This window comes from Pelodiscus sinensis, chromosome 17 (assembly GCF_049634645.1).
Source record: "Pelodiscus sinensis isolate JC-2024 chromosome 17, ASM4963464v1, whole genome shotgun sequence".
Taxonomy (NCBI): Eukaryota; Metazoa; Chordata; order Testudines; family Trionychidae; genus Pelodiscus; species Pelodiscus sinensis.
Window position 1 is genome coordinate 11,249,207 of NC_134727.1, and position 19,770 is coordinate 11,268,976.

At 39.2% G+C, this 19,770-nt stretch overlaps 1 long non-coding RNA gene across 1 annotated transcript; it reads left to right on the forward strand.

Annotated features, from left to right (window-relative positions):
* The first annotated feature begins 532 nt into the window (after positions 1-532).
* Positions 533-8,162, forward strand: LOC112547614 (uncharacterized). The gene is made up of 3 exons (XR_003091369.2): positions 533-703; positions 3,591-3,709; positions 7,754-8,162. It is a non-coding gene; the product is annotated as an uncharacterized LOC112547614 (long non-coding RNA).
* Positions 8,163-19,770: the final 11,608 nt, after the last annotated feature.

Here is a 19,770-nt window from a genome sequence, read left to right on the forward strand (position 1 = left end):
TCACATTCATTAACACCCCCTGGAACAGATTGTGCAAAAGTGTGTGTGGGTGTGTGTATAATATTGTGTAAAATGAGAAATTACTAACATAAAATATTACTTTGTGTTTTTGTCATGTCATAGAAATACAAGGGATTATCATCATCCAATCTTAGGGACACAAAATTATTGCAAATGCATGAATTGTTTTGACTGATGCAAAAGGACTGGTACTAGAATAATGTGTTTGTCTAACAAAAGGTAATATATTGAAACTAAATGTCTTAACTTGTATTAATGATTCTATTGACAGTTATTACTTATCTGGAACAAAAGCATAAGTGCTAAAATATATCATGTCTGATATGATCAAAGGTTAAAGGGACAGACTATAAATTCAAGGCTGGCATTTCCTTTGTAAAGCAGATTTCAGAATGTTGTTTAAATCATATTCATGCTGGAGTGAGAGATAAGCCAACCAATCAAGTGTTGACAGTACATTACCTCATTGCCTTTCTATTTGATTTCTTTATTTAGTAATAGCTACAGGGTAAGTTTACTAGTTGCACTTAAGAGGTCTGGATTTGTTTTGTGGATATTCTGCCTTTGCTATTGCCTTTTTATCTCCAAGAAATCCTGATGTCAAAGAAAAATAAAGGAAAACTACTGCCCTCGCTCAAATTAAACACAATTCTACCAACACATGATAAAGGGAGCAGGAAAGGTAAGAGATAAACTCTTGTGCTACCTCAAATAAATACTGACACTCGTTTGAATGGTAGAAAATTTCCCTTTTTGATTTGCGAACATACTACTATGATTGATGCATAATAAGTTATTATTTATTTTATGGCAGCCATTCAGACTACAAGAAAGTATGAATTCCATTGTACTCAGCTGTTAGGTATAAGAAAGATATGATCCCATGATGGAAAAAGCCAAATGAAGGAGAGGAAAAAAGCCAGAAATGGTCCAACCTCATTAAGCTAAAACATTAATTTTGATTTCATTATTTTACTGTCTTCCAGACTCTGTTGATTTATAGATGCCCCTCAGTTTTCTGATTTACGTTGGGATTTTAAACATACAGTCTATTCTTGATGGAGTTTTTTCAAACTCCCATAATATACACTGATGTATAAGTTTGCTTAAGCTATTTTATTTAAACATTTTCATTTCTAGGAGATGCTTTTTCAAAGTAATGCCAGAACAACTGCTCATGGGTGGTATGGCATAGCAGGCTCTCTTCCTCTACCATTCTGCTGACAGCTACTCCAGCCCTATGATGGCTTGCTTCTTCTCATGACTCAGCTCTCTAGCATGGTTACACTGAGTCCCAATCCTGACCAGGGTAACAGAGGGTCCCACATAACAGTCCAATAGCCAAATGCAAGATCTTCAGCTTCTCTCTGGGCTCAATGGTTGGTACACTGCCATTTTGGAAGGTTTTCCTACCACCTTCTTTGGCAGCCATTAGGGGAATCCAGGCCCCTCTACTCTGGGTTCCAGACTAGCAAATGGAAATCTGCTTCTTCAGATTAGACTCCTTGCTGCTCACTGGACCACTTCCTATCTCAACCTGTCACTGGATCTTTTCACCCTCCTGTGTTCACTCTTCTCCAGATTCTTCACACCTTCCAAGGCTAGGGTAGCCTGGTGTCCAATATTGACCTGGACAGTCCAGTATTCTCACCTCCTGTCTGGTAAAAAAAAAAATCAGAAAAAATACTGGACACCTAAAATGTCTGGTATTTTCTGATTTTTTTCCCTGCCAGGAGGCAAAAATACCAAACACCTGCAAACCCTATGACACTCAGCAACTGGGCCCAACCTTCCCCCCCGCCAGCCCCAGAGTCCCTCTCAGTCCTCTCCCTCCCCCCCCCCCCCCCCGGGCTCCGCCTTCCTCTCTGCATACCTGGTTCCACAGGGAAGCTGTTTCGTGGCACGGAGGAAGAAAACAAGATGAACAAGAGGCCATAAAAGGGCCATGCTGGTTTTTGTATTTTTAAATATATATATATATATTTTTGCTTAATAATTGTCGAGGTCCTTTTTTTTTCCCTCAATAACTCCCCCTATTTTTTCTCAACACTGTTTTTTTTGGGAGAGGTGGGGTAGAGTAACTTTTGGTTAAACCATCTGACAATTCTGGCCAAAGCGCTGCAGAGTTCTTTCTGGCTCTTGTACTAGGAAATCAAGGCCTAGTTCATGTGTGTCTCCCAGGGTGTGCTGTGTGTCCATGTTTCTTCTGAAAATCCGGTCCCTGGGTTGCCTCACTGGGGTCTCCATCCCTGGGACTTCTCAATATTTCTCATGGACCTTTCACAGATCTCCTTTCATGGAGAATTCCAAGGCCTAGTGTCTCCTGGGCTCCTCCCACTTCCCTTAAGCTGAGTCCTCACTACAATACTAGCTGCTTCTTCAGCAACTCTTGAGTTCTAACCTGCCTCTCCCCCTCCACTGAGAGACCAGCCAGTTGACTCTTAAGGCCTCTGTGACTTTGAGCTAGAGAGGTTGATGTGTAGACAGAAATTCATAGTAGATTTCTTGTGAATGATCAGCTGACCAAGAAATTATTTGCTGGAGAAAGATGCTAAAAATTTTTAATAAAGAAATTTGAAGACTTACAGTCCATGTACAAATAAGGTGAAAACAGGAAATAAAAGGTAAAAATATTGGAATAAATGATGTGCATACATTATGTACTCATGAGCTGCTTAATTCCAGAAATAGAATTAACCTAATAGCTGTTCAAAAAATGTCTCATTGACAACTGAAAGAAAAACATTCACATTTAACTAGTTTCATAAAAGAGTTAAATCCTCCTTTGTTCTTCCCAATTTTTTCAGGCAGTCAAAAATCAATCATTTTTGTGCATTTTTTCCAATGTATTTCAGAACCAACAATGCCTATTTTAATTTATTAAATTGTATTTTATTCCTTGAGTTACCTAATAACTTTCAGCTGTCCTCATTTTATAGCTAAGAAAATATATCTTATTCTATATTACCTATTCTAAAAGACTATGGTCCCAATCCTGCAAAGACTCTTTTGAACAGAACCTCACTGTGTTGAGCAGAGCTCTGTAATTACACTGGTATTCTAATTGGAGAGACATAGAAACAGAGTTGAAAGCCAGAAGGGAGAACCAGTTTATCACATCACAGACAGTAAACCCCACCTAGCTACTTCCGCATTCAACCCTGTGACTTGGATTGGACTAAAGCATTACAGCCCTTGGGAGAGTAAATGATGGCCACACACATAGAAGATGAGGAACTGAAGTGCACCAGTTCCCAAGGTTCCCACAGCTGCAGGGAATTGACTTGGTGAGCGTAGCAAGTGGAACTGCATCCCATGCTGCTGAGGAAGGCAAGCCCCTTACTCCACTGGTCTCTGCCAATCTGACCTGCAAGAAAATCCCTTCCTGTCTTCAAATCAGTGGGGCACTGATCCAAGCATCCAAGAAAAAGAACCCGAAATTTCATCTCAGTGCATCAAACACCCCAGCCACCAGTGTCCCAACTCTAGCCACAGGCATTTCTCATGTTTCAGAAGAAGAAGAAAAAAAGCACAAAACTGACTAACAATTTTCTTCCTTATGCTGACAGGTCCAGCTACAGTCTGAAGCATGCAATTTAGGAACACAAGGCACAGAAGCAGAAGGAATAGGGCTTCTATGGGCTAGCTCAGCTCCCCACCGTGACTTTATAATTGGAGTTTGTGAATGGTAAGTAATGCTCTGGTTCTTCTTCCAATGAAGCCAATGGCTAACCCACCATTAATGGCAATGTAATTAAGGCTGGGACATAGATGTTTTTCTTTGTTCCCCATTCATACTCTTATGCAGTTTCATAAAACAAAGTGCACATGTACAAAGTATGCATTTAATTACCAGAATGATACCCTTACCTGTAATTTGGAAATTAGATGCCCCAAATAATTTCATTAGCTTTCTTTTAACATTATTTCATTATGAAACATCATTCTTCATTGAAAAGTCCATTCCGCTGCTTATCAGTTAAAGGAAACAGAGATTTTCAAGCTAGTTCCTTCTATTACAAGAAGTAATGTCATATGTTAGCATCTCATTAAAAGGCCTTTGATATTTATACTGGAGGGGAGGAAAAGGGGTTTTCCTTTGGAGAATATTTCACTTTCCCCCATCTTCAATGGCCATTCAGCCTTTTTTCCAGGTGTTACTACTGCTTTGCTAAAATACATTGCAAGCAGGTTTATGTTTATTACTTTTATTTGATTAGTATATTAGAAAAATTTCTTTCACATTAGAACTGGATTATGTTTTGGCTGCTACTGAATCCATCTGGCTGTAGCTGTATTTTGAGATTATAATAAAGGAACTGTAATTATCTGTGACCTTCTATGATGATTTCATAAGGAAAGCAATTACAAACTAAGGTCTATATTATTATTTTAAAAGAAACATATTTAGCTTTATTTACAAAAATGTTTTTGTATCTTAAACACACAAAGGACCAATGGTCAAATTTTCACAAGCACTGAAAATTTGATTGGGTGCATGCATGTTCTTTAGATACCCAAATACCAAAAAATCTGCCCTTTAAATTACTAGAAGCCTACATTTCATTTTTAAGATTCATTTGAGCACTTCATCCAAGTCAGATTGACTTGCAGAAAAAAATAGGCTCTTATATAATTTAGGCTTAATCTGGGTAAAATTTTCAAAAGATGCTAAGGGATAGAATTTTTAGGAATTGAACCACCAAAGTCAGAGCCAGATTTTCAAAGGCTCTCATCTCCAATTTCAGGGTTTAAGTAAGCAATTGGATTTTCAAAAATGTTCAGCACACTGGGTACTGAGCTGTTCTGAAAAATGTCATAAAATCCCACCCAGATATTCTGGTTCCTGATCTTTTTTGAAAATCTGGTCCTACTTTCCGGCCTAAAACAGAGTTGCTCTGTTTTAAATATATGACTTCAGTTGTAGGTAATTATGGTTTAGGGGTATAATATCATTTTTAAAACTAACATAAACTGATTGAAATGGACACAATGTACTACCTACCACATGCACACTAAAAACAAACCAGGAAAAAATAAAAACAAACATCTCCCCAATGCAGTACAATTGATTAAACAGAAAGGTTTTGCAGAATGCGTGCAAGGTCAAACTCTGACTCTATGCTTAGTCCTTCAGAGTCTTCTTTTGTGTGTGGACAGGGTCTAGTCCCTCTTCCCACTCTCAATGACCAGGAGAGAAGATGGACATTGTCATGTACCCAGATAGTCAACAGGACTAGGCTCTAAAAGTCGGTAGAAAGCTCCATATTAGAAAACTAAGAAATCCTCACGCAATACTCTGCCTAGAGCCATGCTAATGGGAAGAAAAACTCTTCTGTAAATATGAAGGAAAAAGCAGAAAAGATGTTTTGTTTTATTTTCACAAACTTAATTTTTAAACGGCAGGAATTTGTTTCTAATTAACATGTATTTTTTGAAATGTAATACATTTTCTTTCTTTCACAGCACTGGCTCATGGAAAATATTGTAGCAAAATCATTAGGGTGCACATCACCAGCTCCCATAGAGTTATTTGATCTTTGCTATTTTAATATAAACTTCACTTGCTACTGCCTAATTATCTAGAAATAGAAACACCACTTCTTCAAATAAGCTGCATAGCCAGAATTTGAATACTCTCTGTTGCAAAGAGGAAAGTCAACAGCAGCATGTTAGCAGAACAAGTGCTATAGACTTTGTAGGTTCCAGGGTGTATGTGTAAATTGTTTTTAAATAGACTTTTTTTCAGTTAACAATGCCTAGTAACTACATTTTAAACAATACAAAATAACTATGAGATGTGTTGATGAATGATGCCAAGTTATCTGTTGTTAGCTTTGTGCAGCAATGGGGAACTTATGAAAAAAATCTCAAATCCCAAAGGTTTCATGAGTCTTACCATAAATGATGCTTTGATAGTGGATGTCATTAACCACCTCAACAAAATGTAACCAGATAGCAAAAGAAATGTAATGCAACTCAAATAACCATTCACACAACACAGCACTGAATACTCAAAGCAGTTTGCAAATAGGCAGTCTGCAAATTATCTGGTAAACTATTTTATGAATACTTACAAATAAACAATCCATCCTAAACCTGGAACATCATGAACACTTTGTTTACCCCAAAAGGGTCTACATTTGTCACCATGATTATTTACCCAGGGAAATGGGATAAGAACATAAGAACAGCCATACTGTTCAGACCAAAGCTCCATCTAGCCCAGTACCGACGGTGGCCAATACCAGATACCCCAGAGGGAGGGATCACAACAGGTAATCCTCACATGATCCCTCCCCTGACGCCTACCTCCAGAGAAGCAGAGACTTGGAATACTATTCCTACCCATCCTGGCTAATAGCCATTGATCGATCTAATGTCCAAGATTTAGAACTGTTGTGATAACCAGTTTACAACTTTATCATAACTGTAAGCTCAACTGTAAAAAGTGACTGGTAGTTATAATTTGTTAAATAGAAGTGTTCAAGAAAATACATAAGAAGGAGACAAAGACTGAATTAATTTAAAGAGAGTTTAACTGATACCACTCAATGACTGTGTTAAGTTTATGATTGGTGAACAAAATCAGTAGGTGACCCGAAATCAATTAATCAAAATTACTGTGGTGGAAATTAGGTCTAACTGGAGGACAAAATATTGAGGGGATTGGCTATTCCCCCCATCAGTCCCTTTTGGAGTAATCAGAAAGGCTGTGTCTAAACTGGCCACTTTTTCCGGAAAAGCAGCCGCTGTCTACACTGGCCGCTTGAATTTCCACAAAAGCACTGACGATCTCATGTAAGATTATCAGTGCTTTTGCGGAAATACTATGCTGCTCCCCTTTGGGCAAAAGTCTTTTTCCAAAAAACTTTTGTGCAAAAGGGCCAGTGTAGACATCAGAGATTTGTTTTCCGTAAAAAAGCCTCGATCGCAAAAATGGCGATCGGGGCTTTTTTGTGGAAAAGTGCGTCTAGATTGGCCATGGACGCTCTTCCGCAAAAAGTGCTTTTGTGGAAAAGCGTCCTGCCAATCTAGATGCACTTTTCCGAAAATGCTTTTAACGGAAAACTTTTCTGTTAAAAGCATTTCTGGAAAATCATGCCAGTGTAGACGTAGCCAAAGAGACATGGGAGGGGAGGGGAGGAGAGGGGAAGCTAGCTACCATAGTGCCAGCTGACAGAAAAAAAGAAAAGTTGCTTATCATGATGCTCCTTCTCCTTCCCATATTTCAATGTACCAGCAAGTGTCAATATCATGCTGCCACCTTCACCAGATCCTCGGACACTGGAGCTATCATATACTAATCCTGGAAAGTGCAGAGAGAGGGAGTACTACTGGAATAAGAGACTTTTATCACATGCATATCCTTCCTTTTTTGTCTGGCTTAGTTGCCCAAGATTATATATTTTGCCACAGAGTTGTAAGCCAGTCACCAGAAACAGCTACATGCAATGCCCTCAACATTCTGATACTACTACAAGTTTGCCAAGTCTCAGAGCAGTTGATAACAGACAGTGCTGCATCTGTGTTTCTCCAGGCATGAGGTTGCAAGTGAGTCAACATCACAGACAGAAGCTTCATTTTCCATCTTATATGTTCTTCTCTCTCCTCTGTTGTGTGTTTGTCTTGTTTTGTCTTCTAGGAAATGGGATTGGATTTTAGCAGTGGCAACAACAAACACTTCACCCATCTTAACTAACTTCTTCTCTTCTTCTCTCCAAAAATAAAGGTTATCACCATCTGAGGGACTGGCCAACATGGCTGTTTTAACTCCTAAAGACTTTCATCAGCTAAAGAGAATGTGAACAACAGATACTCTTAAAATGAAACCTTTACTTAATACTTAACATTTCATAGTATTTAACTGATTTTTCTGCTGTGTATTTAATGAAGGGTTAAAAAGATTTTAATAATGCATTTACCATGATACTAAGCAGGTTTAGATCTCTGTATACTGAGCCTTGTTTAAATCTGTTTAATGTTGGACAGGGCAGTGAGCATATATTCCATCTGTATTATCACAACAGAACCTTTTGACTTTATCAGTTTTGATGTAAAGTTACCTCAGTTGTCACCAAAAAGTTGAGAGGCCAAATACTGCATGAACATTGACTGAACTGTCCTCTCATACCTGAAGTTAGCCCTTCTGTGGAGGGGTGGAGGTGGGGGGAAGGGAACAGACGGGGGGCGGGGATTAGGCTAGGCATTCTTGCACTACTGCTGTCAATGTTGTATTTGATCGGTAGATAAATAAAAAATTTCAGTCTCCGGGAATGTCAATAAAGCGTTCTTTTTAACGTCATCTTTATAAGATTACAAGCAGCACATGCTAATGTAGTATAACTCAGTTATGGAGAAATGAGCTTTGCTCCTTTGCTGGACCATTGACAGGCTGATTTCTTTTACTCTGCTGACCTCTTCTGAAATGTGGCTGAATTTCTTTGGTGTGACATCTGCACCCTTCACAGAACTAATTGAAAGACTAGATGTGATTCATTTCCCCAAAGACTTATTGTAGCCAGCGAGTAGGAATGAACTTTAGTCATTTCTGACTGGCCACATTTCAAAATCATGTCCCAGATGTACAGGTTTTGTGTTTTCCATGTGCCACTCGTCCTTTTTAAGCTGACATTTTCATTTAGTTATCACTGAGAAGTTACGACAGGCCAAGAAATCTCTGTAGTTTTGAGTCAGCTGCACTTGCACACTGACACAGCCATCCCTTGATGATCAGGGCTGAGGGTGAAGCATCTGTTTACTCTCCCGGCACGTCTCCACAGGAAAGGAATTCATAGAGTTTATACCAAATTTGGAAGATAACAACAACAAAAAAAGCATTCATAGTGGAGACAGATTAACTGAGTTGGAGTAGATAGCATAGATCCCTTACCAGCCTTCACAAACTCTAATGAAATTGTTTGGCTCTTTAAAATAAATTGTGTGCATCTCTGTATTCTGAGGGTGCTGCTGGCAATTATTCACTCATGGACCATAATCTGAGAACCTGAATTAAAAAATAAAAATAATAATACCTAGCTCTAAAACAGCACTTTTCATCAATTGATTCCAAGAGCGTTAGAAAGTAGGTATTATCCCCATTTTACAGAGGGAGAAATTGAGGCATAGAGCAGTCAAGTGACATGCTCCTGGTCACCCTGCAGGCCAGTGACAGAGCTGGGAATAGAATCCAAGATTCCTGAGTCCCATTCAAACATTCTACCATCTAGGTCACCCAAGATGTTTTTGATGGTTAAACAAAACAAACAAATAGACAAACAAATAAATAAAGTAGAACGATTTTCCAGGTTATAATTCAAGCGTGTGTGTGACTGCATAGTGAGGATAGTTGCAAAAATATTTTTAATGCTAAAGAATTCAACTAAGTCTTACTAAGGACAGCATGCCTCTGTTTTCACTCATTGCAAAGGGCAACTGAGGTTACAAAAGGAATAGTTGAAACTTCAGGCTTCAATACACCACCCTGAGAAACTTACAAGAATTGTAAAGTTTGCCTGGGATTGGAAAGGGTGGACATGGAATGCACATTGCTTCTAGTGATCAAGGTTGTCTTCCTTTAGCCTCTTGCATAGGCTTTTCTTCAGAACAATGACAAAGACATTGGCAAACTCAGATAACATTTATATACACTGAACTGTGTGCTGGGTGAACAGATGTCCTGTTTTTAAAAGGACTATCTCATATTTTAACCCTCCTGCAGGTGTCCCTACTTTTTTCTTAGAAATGGGCAAACTATTCCAGTATTTTCTCTCTCTCCCATCTCATGAATACCAGTGGGTCCTAATGCTGTCAAGATTTTTGCTCGCCAGCCTTCCATCCAATTCTGCCTCATGTATCTCATGTTAGGAAACCACAAATCAAATAGTTTGACATGATGAAATTATACTATGACTTGTTGCTAGTATGAATGTGAAAGTCATAGCAACTTGTGTGTGTGTGTACCAAAATATTGCATATCATTTGATTTTACGTAGTCAATTTTTCTTCTATGTCCATCCATAAGGACCATTTTTATAGCTTAGAATGCTGACAAAAATGAAGCAGGTATTTACTGAGGCCCAAAGAACAAAGCAGTTCCTCACCTTGATGTTTTCAAATAACAAATATTCTAGCAAACATCCCAGAAGTGCATAAGATGGGAGGGCTCATCCCTCACCTGACAGGTCACAGTTCGCCGCTATTTCATGAAAATTACCCATTGCTGACAAAAGGTGAAGCTGAACGGACCTGGAGGGTGGCTCAGCTGAAAGAGAAGAGACAAACCCGTTGAACTGTTGAGTTTTTGAAATGTCTATGTCTGCACTTTGATCTAAATCATGCTCAGCACCACATTGTTTGCATAGTGCAGAGGAGACTAAGATTATGTCTTGCAGTCAGAAGTGTAACAGTAAAACACACAGGCTGTGTCTACACTGGTGCGTTCTTGTGTGAAAACAGCCGCTCTTGTGCAAAAACATGCCACCTGTCTACACTGGCTGCGCGTTCTTGCGCAAGTAAACTGATGTTGTACTGTAGAAAATCAGGGCTTCTTGTGCGAGAACTCTGATGCTCCCTCTCAGAAAGAAGCCCTCTTGCACAAGAGCTCTTCCAGAAGAAGCCAGTGTAGACAGGCAACATGAATTTCTTGTGCAAGAAGCCCCTATGGTTAAAATGGCCATCAGAGCTTTCTTGAGCAAGAGAGCGTCTACACTGCCATGGATGCTCTTGTGCAAAAGCACATGCCACTCTGGACGCTCTCTTGTGGAAGACTTTTTGTGCAAGAACTCTTCCGCAAAAGAGTTCTTGCACAAGAAGCTGCCAGTGTAGATGTAGCTACATAGAATTGAGCTAATTTTGATCTACCTAGCTCATGTAACAGCATAGGTGGCTGCACTGGCTGTACCAGTCCTTCCAAGACCCTGGGTAAGTACTCAGGAAGGTAGCCCGCACTGCTGCCAGTAGTGCTGTACCTTCACTGATATTCTTAAGAAGCCAACCAGATCAACGCTACCTCTGCAGCACATGCAAGTTTACCTATCCCATTTCTGACTGCAGTGTAGAATATCCAAATTCAGGCTCCACAGTGAGTCAGTTTTAGTCTGCTAAGACTATGAGCAAGGAAATGAATTTGGTTTTTGACCTGCAGGCTACTGTCCTCCAAGAACTGCACTGACTGCATTAATTACTTCCACACCATTTACTGAATGTGGATCAAGTAATAATGGCTCATTAGAACTAGCTTGAAGTAGTGACCTAAAGGGCTTGTCTAGACTACACGGAAGATTCGAAAGAGGATATGCAAATTCTGTGGGAATTTTAATATCTTAGTCTGAATACAGTCTAGATGCGTTTTTTCGGCAACCCTCCCCCTTTTTGAAAAACCGCATAAACCTCATTTTTTTGAGGAAAAGCACCTTTTCAAAAAGGGGGGGAGTTGCTGAAAAAAATGTGTCTAGATTACTTTCACTTTTGAAAGCTCCACTTTCGAAAGTGAGATTGGAAGAAGACATGCAAATTCTCACAGAATTTGCATATTCTCTTTCAAATCTTCCGTGTAGTCTAGACATAGCCTTTAAAGATTGAAAGTTTAGGGCCATTCCTTTAGTCATCCCGAAAGGCATTCCCACCCCTCCAAGAAAAGCTATATTATTTACACAGCTAAAGCCAAAAGGGGCAAATGTGAACATACCGATAGCCACACCCACAAATTGCTTTACATCAATTCAGCAACACAGTTTTATAAAATGTGTTTTAGAAAACATCCAGTGCATAAAGTCTATGAAATGTTAAACCTCTGAACTGAGCTGAGTATCAGTTTGGATCCACTTTCCACTATGTCTTGCTGCTTAGCTATTCAGGGTCATTAGTCTAGGCAGAGGAGGTCCTGAGGCCAAATCTGGCTTCCTACTCCAGGCAAGAAAGACTCCATGAAAGAAAGAAAGAAAGAAAGAAAGAAAGAAAGAAAGAAAGAAAGAAAGAAAGAAAGAAAGAAAGAAAGAAAGAAAGAAAGAAAGAAAGAAAGAAAGAAAGAAACAAACAAACAAACAAACAAACAAACAAAACAAAAAAGCTGCAAAAAATACCTAGTGATGTGGTGGGAAGCAAGGGTCCAGAGAATCCAAAAAATGTAAATAAAGTGACAAGATTTTTGGAGGCAAAGGAGTAAGGCACTTGGAAAAAGATGTGAGAGACAAACGATGCAAACAACATAACACCAGAAACAAAAGAAGAAGAAAAATAAACCCAAGAAAAGCTAGGAACGTTAATCATTTATTTCAGGGTCAACTTAACTTAAATCCAGTGTGAAGCTGTGTTGTTTTGTGCTTTGCTTAATAGTCCACCTGATGATTTCCCTTTTCTTTTTATTCAAGTCATAATGTTTATTTGTGCTGACAGAAATATATGTAGCTAGTGGGGTGGGGAAAACTACTTTTATTTCTAGCTATTTTATTGTGTACACAGCATGACATTATTTGAGCAGATTTTTAAAATGGCTTTCTGCTTTGGAGAGTATAAATATTGCAAGAACAGGACAGTAAGCAATTTCTTTTCTGTTATTAAATACAATTGCATTTTGATGCTGGTCTCTTTTCTTAAAACAACACTTCTGATTTTGAATTTAGATCTTTCTCATGAGGCTCACCATCCACACAGCATCTCAGATCTTGTTGGGCTTTAGAACAGATCTGAAATCTCTTTGGGGGGAAGGAGGCCGTCACAAACTTGTTAGTTACATTTTCACAATACCATAGCTCAGTGACTTTGCACTCAAAGACAAAATCTAGAAACTGGCAGCCCTGTCATGCCTTCCACCATTCATGCAGTCAAGGTGCCCACTGAGTATTAGTAAACACACTCACGCCAAGGTGCTGAAAAATATCATGTAGGTTAGAGAGAAACTGTGACCCTACATTCTCAGATGGAACATAGAGCTTCAGAGACACTTAGGTCAGATCCAAATCCTCTGAAGTCAATGAAATGACTCTTATTGTCATCAGTAAACTTTACATCAGGCCTTTGACAAACAAATATACTGACTGCTATTGCTATATAGAGCCTTCTAAATGGCACTTTTAAGGAGGGGTGGGGAATCTTTTTGGAGTTGGGGGCTGCCGACCCACAGAAAAGTCAGTCAGGGACCATACACAAGTAAGAAGCAAAAACCAAAAAAATCCAAAAAACAAACAAACAAAAACTGGCGCTGATGTGGCCCCCTTCTGAGAAGGAGAAAGATACTCCCCACATTCCCCTCACATACTAGAGCCTGGGGGTCCCAGGCTAGTAGATTTTGTGCACTCCAGCCCCAAAGATATCCAGTGCTGGGTAGAAGCCCTGAGTTTTGGGGACCATATCCAGAGAAGCCGGGGTCTGCATCCAGCCCCTGGGCCTTAGGTTCCCCACCCTGCTCAAGAGGTCTCTTCCCCCTACTTCCCACCCCCAAGACCATTTACTCTGCAAGTTGTAGAACTCAATATTTAAGGTGGCTTGCAAGTTGGACATTAAAGTTGTGCAATTGATTAGCATTTGGAGTTCAGTGGTCTCCTATGAGCATTCCTGGGTTTCTGTGACTGATTTTGATGAAGTGCTTTTATTTGTCTTTCTAGCAAGAGACTGCAGATGAATTTGCAATAGATCAGTGTGGCTCCCGTTTAGCTTTGTCAGGCACTACTTAGCCATGTTATAATTTATTTTCCAGGAAAAAGATATTTCTCATGAGAGCTTCAGGCGAACATAGTTATAAAGCAGCTGGCTACTATTCAGGTTCTCATCTGAAGGCAACTGCATAAGCAGGAAAAAAAGCCCAAAGCCAGAGAGGAGGCAGAACTGGAAGTCCAAGTTCCATTTGTCCTTCTTTTTCAGTGGCATTTACTTCTGTAAAACTTTGCAAAGAGTCACAGTTGGTAGAGCCAAGGTTAAAAATAAGCGAAGAAATAACACAGGCTGTGCTATTAGCCATGCTGATCTCTCTGAAGACACCAACCAGGATTTTTTAAGTTAATAAAACACTATCTGTAAATTCTCTCTGCCAGATTGTGAAGTGATGAGGCAAAGTTTCTTTGAATGGATTTTTGTCCTGTATTTATCTTTGGAATAGTGTGCAATAGAACAGTCCTTACCTTGCTTCAGCTTTATTGGGTGAAAGGCACTTTCACTCAGGTTGCAATGGTTGTTGTGTTTGTAGGTGTAGTTTTCTCCCCATTTTCTCTTAAATTACAGTGATCAGTGAGTAGTTTGAAAGTGAGAAGGCTAAAAATCATTCACTTCTGCTTTGGTCACCACTACTGTTATTCTAAAACAAACACAACTTAAGAATGGTTACAGGACAAATGGAAATATCAATTCAATATCATTGCATTTACAGAAGGTGTTTTATTTTCTCTTCTGTCTTCTCTCCCATTCTTTATCTCATTAGAATTCAGGGAAAGCAGCATGGAACAAGTGTACAAATATTTAAGAGAGAAAGAATCTCAACAGAACATGCCACAAATTATAAAGTTATAATTAATTTTATAATTAATAGAATATTTTTATTCTTGAAGCTTGTCTTGTACTTTAAGAAGTGGAAATGAAAATCAAAGAGCACAATGAGAGAAATAAAAGACCTAGAGAAATATATATGCTTACAAGTAATTATTGTTCTTCTTATTTTAATCAGCATTGATGTTCTACTAGCACTCACTTAACAAAACCACCTATCCCCACACATAGCTACTGTTTATTTTTTAAATTGTGCACGGAATGCACTGCAATACTTAAGAATAAACAATAACTGAAACTTTAGAGCTGGCTTTAAGCTTAGAATTTCCAATGTAACAATGAGGAACCACGCACAATGAGAACACAAATGCTATGAAAACATTTGGGACTAGAAGACAAAAAAAATCAAATTAAAGTTCAGACAGAATCATTTTAAAAGAAAATGTTGCATGCTGCCATCCATCCATCTTGGGTAATTATATTAATCCCTTCACTTAAACCTCCTGAGATCTTTCAGCAATATTAATTGAACTGAGCTAACAATACCACCTGCCTTTAATCCAGTGATTTTCATCAGATCTCAGTGTGCTTCATGAAGGAGGTAAGCTCTATTATCCCCACTTTACAGATAGGGATAAAATGTTGTATTACGCTTGCCTGTTTCTGCATTAACAACAGTGTGATATTTCTCTCTACAAAATTGTCACAGTTGTCCCAAAAAGAAACTAATATAAATCTGCGTAGAAACAAGAAAACTCAGATTGTCTGATGCTTTTTTCAGCAACAAAATGTGCTCAGCTGCCATCAAGATGGATTTTTTAACTGAGAAAGGAAACTTCTTTGTTTTGTTTTTGTTTGATTTTGTAATGCTAACAGGCAGGGGCATTGATTCATCTGGATACTCAATTTATGGTCTGACAAATGAGTAGGGAGAGCCTGCTGGGACAAAAGGCTGAACTTGCTCTGTACACTAAAATTTACACACACACACAGAGTAAAACCTGTGTTATCCGCTCGGGGATTAGAGCGTTCCAGTTATCTAAGAATTCTGGTTGTCTGAGGGTCCCATCAACCTAGGAAGAATCAATGGACAATAATAGCAATACTCAAGTTTTTAATATTGGTAGTTTTGTAGTGTGAGGCAGTTGGTCTCACATTCCTATTTTGAGTTAAACATGACGGCTGCATCTAGACTGACATGATTTTGCGGAAATACTTTTCACAGAAAAGGTTTTTCCATTAAAAGTATTTCCGCAAAAGCACGTCTAGATTGACACGGATGCTTTTGCACAAAAAGTGCTTTTGTGCAAAAGCATCCGTGGCCAGTATAGATGCGATTTTGTGCAAGAAAGTCCCGATCGCCATTTTAGCCATCGGGGCTTTTTTGCGCAAAACAGTTCTTCCCTGTCTACACTGGCCCTCTTGTGCAAGTATTCTTGCCCAAGAGGGCTTTTTCCCGAGCAGGAGCGTGAAAGTATTTGCACAAGAAGCACTGATTTTGCACATTACAAAGTCAGTGCTCTTGCGCAAATTCAAGTGGCCAGTGTAGACAGCTGACAAGTTTTTGCACAAAAGCGAATGCTTTTGCGTAAAATCTTGCCAGTCTAGACGCACCCAATTAGTACTTCTTAAATAAAAAATTAAGCCAGTCATGGTAAACCAAGCCAAGCCTGTGCCCCTGAAGATGTGACAGTATTGTGGCCGGGGGCAATGCTGGTTAACAGTTTTCTGGTTAACAGAGTGCCGGATAACAAAGGTTTCACTGTGTGTGTGTGTGTGTGTGTGTGTGTGTGTGTATATATATATATATATATATATATATATATACAGAAAGAGAGAGAGAGAGAGAGAGAGTGTGTGTAAATACTAATAGACAGGAAGGGTGATCTAGCACAAGGTATGGGAAACTTGGATTGACCCTCAGATCTTACTGTGCAAGTTTGGACAAGTCACAGTGTAATTGTGCCACATTTCTTCTTTTGTAAAATGGTGCTAATAGCATTGGCCTATCTCACAAGGGTGCAGCGAAGATAAATACTTTAAAGCTGTGAAGCATTCAGAGGCCACACCAGTACCAGCCAACTGCAACATTTGTAAAGTAATGAGTCAAGCACACTTGGAATGGGCTTAGAGGAAGCAGTCAACCCTCCCAACATCTCACTGAATAAAATGAAAAACCAAAAGGAATACTTAGATATGTACTTCCTCCTCAGAAAGTAAAACTAATACCATTTTGCTTAGCTTTTATATTCCAGTAGCTTATTATGATGTAGCTGTCCTCTTTGATTTGTGTATTGAAACATACTGTACAACTGCATATGTTTGCAGAAATAGACTTGTTATTGTAACAACTCAAGGGAATCTCCTGAATTGAGGGAAAACATTTACATTGGAACAAATTACATTTTACTGAAAAACTAATTGTTGCACTGAGAGCTGTACACTGTTGTAATTGCACCATCCTAATTATACACATTGCATTATTTAAAAAGAATGGCATTGTTTATTTGTAATATCCTTTGCTTATTTACAGTTGCATATTTGAACAAGAAGCAAGGAGTTATTCCTACAATGCAGCAGAGAGATGCTTATCTGCTCACAAACACAAAATTAATTCAGTAGAGGAAATCTACTCCCAAACAGTGAGAGAGAGAAATTTCTCCTGAGGCAAGACATTCTACAATTGTTTTTAAATTTCAGTATAATTAACAAAGCATTTACCATCTGCAGTGATTGACCTGTCAGATCTGCTCCTCTAAGATAATTTCAGTGACATTTAAAAAAAAAACCTCTATGAATATCAAAAAGCCATATTTGACTTGTAGGGAATAGTGTTATCCTGTAAACAGAAATTACACTCAAAATGGAATTAGTTTTTGAAGAATACTGATTAACAGCAGTAGCCTTGCTTAGACAAATTCAGCTCAGACCTGAGTAAAATGTGCCTCACTGGCTATCATAATGGTGCCTTTGCTTTCTTTTTAACATTTTAATTGTATACATGACTCTTGAACGTAAGGAGGACCCTACCAAATTCATGGTCCATATTGGCCAATGTCACAATCTCAAGTCTCACGATTTTAGCTGTATAAATCTGAAATTTCACAGTGTTGTAATTATTGCAGGTCCTGACCCAAAAAGGAGTTGGAGAGGTAGATTACAGTATAGTCACCTTTGCTTCTGTGCTCACACTCTGCCCAACCAGCTCTGAAAGCAGCATAGATATAAGGGTAGCAATACCACAATCCCCTAAAAACATTTTGCAACCTAGCTGTTCCTTTTGGGTCAGGACCCCCAATATGAGAAATACTGGTCTCCCCCATGAAATCTGTATCATATAGGGTAAATGCACATAAAAGATCAGTTTTCACAGTCCCTGACACATTTTGCCTGGCCATGAAATTGGGAAGGCCTTAAACTTAGGAAACCACAACTCAGTAAACTCACTTCGAGTATGTCTACACTACCACCCTAGTTTGAACTAGGGTGGTAATGTAGGCAACCGGAGTTGCAAATGAAGCCCGGGATTTGAATTTCCTGGGCTTCATTTGCATAAAGCCGGGCGCCACCATTTTTAAATGTCCGCTAGTGTGGACTCCGTGCCGCGTGGCTACACGCGGCACGGACTAGGTAGTTCGGACTAGGCTTCTTAGTCCGAACTACCGTTACTCCTCATTTCACTTTTCACGAGGAGTAACAGTAGTTTGGACTAGGAAGCCTAGTCCGAACTACCTAGTCTGTGCCACGTGTAGCCGCGTGGCACGGAGTCCACACTAGCGAATATTTAAAAATGGCGGCACCCGGCTTTATGCAAATGAAGCCTGGGAAATTCAAATCCCAGGCTTCATTTGCAACTCCGGTTGCCTACATTACCACCCTAGTTCGAACTAGGGTGGTAGCGTAGACATACCCTTCTTTAGTTGCATCCATTGAGCAGGACAGAATGAAGGAATCAGACAATTTAATTTCAAAGATAAAATAACAAGTCTGATTCTTCACTGATTTGCAACATAAATAGTAACAGGATCTGTGTAATGACACCAGGAGTTCTCAGGCAGGGGTGTCAAGTTGATGTAAAACTTCCAAATCAGAGCGGTAAATGTTTTATTCCTATTTGGCATAAGTGAAGATGTCAACATTATATGCAAGGCAGCAGAGAATCTGATATTTTCAATATCAGCTGAGTAGAAACATTGAATTGTTGGTCTAATGGTTTTAGAAGTGTTAAATCCAAACCTCAGGATGCATACTTTAGGAACCTTCAGTGACCCCCCTAATTTCCTTTTTACAGTGCTGTATTAGGCCATTATTTTTTATACACTAGCACAAATATTTGCCCATTAGCAGCCTATGATATTTTCTTGTACATTAATTTGAATTAAAAGCAGGTTTAAAACGAATAAAAGAAAGTTCTTCTTCACACAGCGTGTAGTCAACCTGTGGAACTCCTTGCCAGAGGAGGCTGTGAAGGCTAGGACTATAATAGAGTTTAAAGAGAAGCTAGATAATTTCATGGAGGTTAGGTCCATAAAAGGCTATTAGCCAGGGGATAAAATGGTGTCCTTGGCCTCTGTTTGTCAGAGGCTGGAAAGAGATGGCAGGAGACAAATCGCTTGATCATTGTCTTCGGTCCACCCTCTCTGGGGCACCTGGTGCTGGCCACTGTCGCCAGACAGGATACTGGGCTAGAAGGACCTTTGGTCTGACCCAGTACGGCCGTTCTTATGTTCTTATGTTCATGTTTAGGGACATGTAGAACACAGCTTCATCCAAGCCAATACATATCCCACATATTGAGGTAAATGTACCTTGGGGGGTGAGGCTAGATGTTGTGTGGTACAAGAGATGAATACATCTTCTGTTCTAAGAAGCAACTATAGAAGGTTCAGATTGACAATGATCACAGTCAAAATGGTATTTTAATCTCAGTACACAGTAGGGGATAGGCAGTTACTACACAGTTCACTAGAATTTTATTGCCCTTGATACATGAAAGATCAAGTAGTCTGACTCTTCATCTTCTTTTTAAAGAGATCTGCTTCTGGAGGTGGTCTAGTCGAGGCCAGGCACTGCTCCTAACACAGAAACTTTCAGTCATACAGTAAATGCAATTGATCTTTTTCTTTTGATTTAAGTTCATTACCACAAAAGCAAGAAGAACTTGTTAAGGTTTAGCAAATGCATAAGCGAACAGAACTCCCGCAATGAGTGTTGTTTGTAAGTTTTTGATTGATGATCCTTTACAATATGAATTTCAAGAGTAACTCTCTT